General features: G+C 46.5%; 1 pseudogene; it reads right to left on the bottom strand.

Moving 5' to 3' along the window:
• Positions 1-863: 863 nt before the first annotated feature.
• LOC100339899 (small ribosomal subunit protein uS10 pseudogene) lies at positions 864-1,549 on the bottom strand (annotated as a pseudogene).
• Between the last annotated feature and the right edge of the window lie 4,220 nt (positions 1,550-5,769).

The raw sequence follows: 5,769 nt of genomic DNA, 5'->3' as shown, positions 1-5,769 counted from the left end.
CCAAGTCCTTGGGCCCTGCACCCCATGGGAGACCAGGAGAAGCACCTGGCTCCTGCCTTCGGATCAGCACGGTGCGCGGGCCGCAGTGTGCCAGCCGTGGCAGCCATTGGAGGGTGAACCAATGGCAAAAGGAAGACCTTTCTCTCTGTCTCTCTCTCTCTCTCACTGTCCACTCTGCCTGTCAAAAAAAATAATAATAATAATAAAGACCTCTCTTTCTACCTCTCCTTCTCTGTCTATCTAACGCTGACTTTCAAATAAATTAATCTTGAAAGAAAGAAAGAAAAACTGTCAGCCAGCATCTTCCATCTCACAACAATAGGCTTCAGGCAAATGAAGAAAATTTGTCCCAGCAGACCTACCCTAAAGAACAGGATAAAGAAATTTCTTGAAACAAGCAAAAAAAAATTTAAAGAAGGAAACTAGGAAAATCAAGAAGAAAGAAAACTGAAAAAATAAAATATGGGTAAACGCTGAAACTCCTCTAGAGTTTCCCAAGTTATGTTTGAAAGCAGAAGCAAAAATTGTGTCACAGTCTGATGTTCTCACAATCTGATGTTCTCACTCTTTTTACTTTTTTTTTTTAAGATTTATTCATTTTTTTAAAAGGCAGAGTGATGGAGAGAAAGAGAAAGAGAGACCTTCCATCTACTGGTTCACTCCCCAAGTAGCCGTGTGACTGGGCCTGGGCCAGGCCAAAGCCAGGAGCCTGGAGCTTTCTCTAGGTCTCCTACATGGGTGAGTGACAGGGGCCCAAGGACTTGGACCATCCTCCACTGCTTTCCCAGGCTCATTAACAGGGAGCTGGATTGGAAGTAGAACAGCTGGGACTCGAACCAGCATCGCAGGTGGAGGCTTAACCCTGGGCACCACCTCGCTGGGTGCAGGAACCTTTCAAGACAACTGCATTCTGAATGGGGGAGGTTAAAGAGAGATACATAAAGGAGGGAACTTTTTTTTTTTTTTAACAAGTGGTAGTCAATTTATTAAAACAGTCGGTTGGCTTAGGCATCTGCAATGGTGACTTCAACTTCCACTCCTGGCTCAATGCTGATGGAAGTGATCTGTTTCACAATCTCAGAAGGGCTGTGCAAGTCAATGAGTCGTTTATGGATTCGCATCTGGAAGCGGTCCCATGTCTTAGAACCTTCACCACAAGGGGTTTTTCTGTAGTGTCTTGGTAGGCATCCGAACAGGTACTTTCACTTTCAGATTCTTCTCCTTTGCTCCTCTGATCAAGTCAGCACACACCTTCTCCAGGGACTTGACATTGCGGCTGGTCAGGGTGATCCTAATTCAGTGAATGGCCACCTCTGGTTCCACGGGCGTCTTTCCGGTGTCTTTAAAAGCCGCCTCCCTCCACCCCAGCGGAGCACGCGATCCGGGCCCGAGTCCCGCCGGCGTCTCGAGCCGCGTGGCGCCGCCAGTTGTCTCACCATAGCTGCGGCGCGGCTTCCTGACCGACTTGTTCCTCGGCGAGAGCGAACAGCGGTGAGTCAGGAGCAGGAGCGGGCGCAAACACGCTCCGCACCTAATGCTACCGCGTCCTCTTCAGGAGGGAACTTTTTCTACATTGCACTCAAACTGACAGGATGTCCACACTAATAGATTTAGTAATTTATAGCACTAAATGCTTGCATCAATAAAAAAGATATATTCAAATTAACTAACTAAGCTCCTACCTTAAGAACCTAGAAAAAGGAAGGCATCATAAACCCAAAGCAATCCAAAGAAAAGCAATACTGGGGCCAGCATTGTGGCGCAGTGGGTTAAGCCGCTGCCTGTGACATGGGCATCTCCTCTGAGCATCGCTTCAAGTCCCACCTGCTCCATTTCAGATCCAGCTCCCTAGTAATGCACCCAGGAAGACAGCAAAGACGGCCCAAGTGCTTGGGCCCCTGCACCCACGTGGGAGACCCAAATGAAGCTCCCGGCTCCCAGCTTCCATCTGGCCCAGAGTCAGCCATTACAGCCATCTGGGGGAATGGACCAATTAATGGAAGATCTCTCTCTCTCTCCTCTCTCTCCCTCTCTCTCTCTCCCTCTCTGACTCTACCTTTCAAGTAAATACAACACATCTGAAAAAAATACTAAAAGCAAGAGCAGAAATCAATGAAATTGAAAACATAAAACAATAGAGAAAAATCGAGGAAACAAAAAGTCAATTCTTTGAAAACTCAATAAAATTGACAAACTTCTACCCACACTGAGAGAGAAAAGATAGAAATTTCCAATCAGGAATGTAATGGGGCAGTCAACACAGGCACCAAAACTCAAAGATGCTAAAGCAACACCACGAACAGATCTACGTGCATAAATACATCACCCAGATAAATCAGACCACTTCCTCAAAAGCCACAACCTGCCCAAGTCGCTCAAGATGAAACAGAGCATGTGAATAACCAACTCTTAAAAAAACTGACTGTATAATGGAAAAGCTCCCAGAAAAGAAATCTCCAGGCCCAGATGGCCTCACTGGAGAATCACACCCAACACCGAAGAATGGATGCCAATTCTACACAGCCTCTTCCAGAAAATAGAAGAGCAAAGAGCTGTTCCCAAGCCCTTCTATAATCCAGCATTACTCTGATGCCAAAACAAGACAGAAAAGAGAATGCCACGGGCTCTTACCACCCACAGGCCAAAGCTTCAGGGGCAAGGAATTGTGTCTGTATTGAACAGGTGTGCTTCCTCTTCTTGTCATTGTTTCCTTAAAAACACATATATTGGATTAGGTATTATACATATTCTTGGTATTGTCTCAAGTATGCAAGGAGGAATGGGTATTTGGCCAGTTGGGGCACCAGCATCCCATATCTGAGTGCCTGGGTTCAAGTCCCGACTCTACTCCCAACTCCAGTTTCTTGCTAATGTGCATACCAGGAGCAGCAAGTGATGGCTCATGTAGTTGGATCCCTGCCACTCAGGGAGACCTGGACTGAGATCTCAGCTCCTGGTTTCTGCCTGACCCAGCCACAGCCACTGTGGATATCTGGGGATTGAACCACTGGAATGGGAACTTCCTCTCTCTCTCTCTCTCTCTCTCTCTCTCTCCCTCTGTCACTCTTGCTCTCTCCAATAAATAAAATTGATAACTACATTCTTAATTAAGTGTACAAGAAGATGTCCAAGGGTTCTATGAAAACACGGCACCATTAAACATAAGGGAATGAGCAGCTACGGATTTCAATTTCCAGGGGAAGGGCATTGTCCCGGAACCAATCCCCTCAGAGATTCCAGGGAATGACTGTCCAAAAAAGGAAAAAGGAAAAGAAAAAATGGAAAGACAACTATACTCCACCCTCTACTATTAACACAGATGCAAAAAGACCTAACGTAGCATTAGTGACGGAACTCAGTGTGGGCAGTCAGAAAACAAAGTCCCGACCATGGCTTCCACGTGTCTGGGATTCCACCTCCAGCCAAGGTCCTCTGATCCTCTCTCGCAGGGAGAGGCTTTCTGCGGAGCTCCTTAGTCACCTGACCGTATCCACCTTCCATCAGCCAGAGAAGATTCAACCCACAGCTTAGGAAGAAAGACAAGGCTGTGCATACCCTGGACAGGAATGTAACAGGTCCAGTCACCACAGGCACCAAAACTCACCGACATGGCAGGGAGGCTGAAGCCAAAAACAAGGAAGAGAGCACCTTGAACAGATCTACATGCAAACACATCACACTGAGAAACCAACCACTTCCCCAGAGAGCCACAAACTGCACTTGTGGTTCCTCAGGGAGTCATTTACATTCCACGGCCTCTTCTGTTGGCCCAACGGACTTTGTCCCAGGCCATTGCGTGTTCTCTAAAAACTCATTTGTAATCTCCCTGACATCCCCCATTCTTCTGCTTCCTTATAGAAAGGAGGGCATATGAAAGGCTTCCAAAAGTTCATGGAAACTGCATACTATGAAAAACTGCGGATGGATTTCCGAACAGGACCTAGCTGGGGGCACACGAAACGAGAAGGCATCAGTTTGAAAACAAGCACCTGTGAGAGCCACACGAATTCTGCTAATGTGGAAGCAAGAACTAACACCACACTTAGGTAAGCTCGGGCGGAAAGATGGCGAAATCACTAATACATAAAAAAATCTATGAGGATAGCACCCCCAAAGAAATCATAAGCTTATAAACGGACAGCTCATGTTAAGAGGGGATGAGACGATGTGGCCCGTGGGGGCAGAGCATCCACATCAAACCACAAAGGACAAAGTCTTTTTTTTTTTTTTTTGACAGGCAGAGTGGACAGTGAGAGAGACAGAGAGAAAGGTCTTCCTTTTGCTGTTGGTTCACCCTCCAATGGCCGCCATGGCCAGCGCACAGGACAAAGTCTTGTTCATGCCCTAACTGAAACGGATGGATGCCACACAGCAGAAATCCTAGCCGACGCCACAGACATCTGAATTCATTCAGCTTGTATGATTGTGAATGAGAACTTAACGTGGACTATAAGAGCTGGAACCGTTGTGCGCAGATCAGCTGCAGACAAGAAGAGAGCTTTCAATGGAAATTTTAAAAAGTGGATCAAGAATCTGAAGCAGGGATCAACATCATGCCCACCTTCAGTGCTGGCATCTTGTATGGGCACTGGTTCAAGTCCCGGCTGCTCCATTTCCAATCCAGCCCTGCACATACATGACAGACCAGGCTCCTGGCTCCTGGCTTCAGCCTGGCCCATCCCTGGCCATTGCAGCTATTTGAGAAGTGAACCAGTAGGTGGAAGACCTACCTCTCTCTCTCTCTCTCTCTCTGTCTCTCCTTCTCTCTGTAACTCTACCTTTCAAGCAAATAAATAAATCTTTTGGAGCCGGCACCATGGCTCAGTAGGTTAATTCTCCGTCTGTGGCACCATCAACCCATATGGGTGCCAGTTCAAATCCCAGGTGCTCCTCTTCCAATCCAGCTCTCTGCTATGGACTGGGAGAGCAGTAGAAGATGGCCCAAGTCCCTGGGCCCCTGCACCCACGTGGGAGACCAGGAAAAAGCACCTGACTCCTGGCTTCGGATTAGCTCAGCTCTGGCCGTTGCGGCCATTTGGGGAGTGAACCAACAGAAGGAAGACCTTTCTCTCTGTCTCTCCCTCTCATTGTCTGTAACTCCACCTCTCAAATAAATAAATAAAATAATCTTTAAAAAAATAAATAAATCTTTAAAACAAGGAAAGATCCTGAAGCATTTATTGGAAGAACTGAAACAGGGAATGAAACATGACTTAACCAATGCTATCCTAAAACCAAAGCACAATCAAAACAATGACTACCAAGAGACGGAAGCAGTCCAGCCAAGGTGGAAGAAGACAGGTCAAGAGCCAAGATCATGGCAATAGACTTTTGTGGTGGTAAAAACATGCTTGATGATATTCTGAGGGCCAAAACACAGTACCATCTGTTTATTAGGAGAGTGTTTCCCGGAAATTAGCCAAAGTTGTAGCAGACAAACACCCAGAAAAGCATCACCAGAGAGCCCTTTTCCACCATAAAATACTCCCACTCACTCAACAAGAGCGATTATGTAGAAATTCCGATGGGAAATCATTATTCATCTATGGCACAGCCCTGATTTGGCCCCTTCTGACTTCTTTTTGTTTCCTAATCTTAAAACAAATCTTTAAAGGTTATCCATCTTTGTTCAGCTAATAATGTTTTTACAAAACTGCATTGACATGGTCACATTCCCAGGAGCCTTGCTTCTTCGAGGCTGGTGTCATTACTTAGAAATGCACCCTGAGGGGCCAGCGCTATGGCGTAGCGGGTTGAAGCTGCCGCCTG

This window comes from Oryctolagus cuniculus, chromosome 3, assembly GCF_051225735.1.
Source record: "Oryctolagus cuniculus isolate XC-2025 breed Fujian yellow rabbit chromosome 3, ASM5122573v1, whole genome shotgun sequence".
Lineage (NCBI taxonomy): Eukaryota > Metazoa > Chordata > Mammalia > Lagomorpha > Leporidae > Oryctolagus > Oryctolagus cuniculus.
This window is presented reverse-complemented; position numbering and strand designations above follow the sequence as displayed.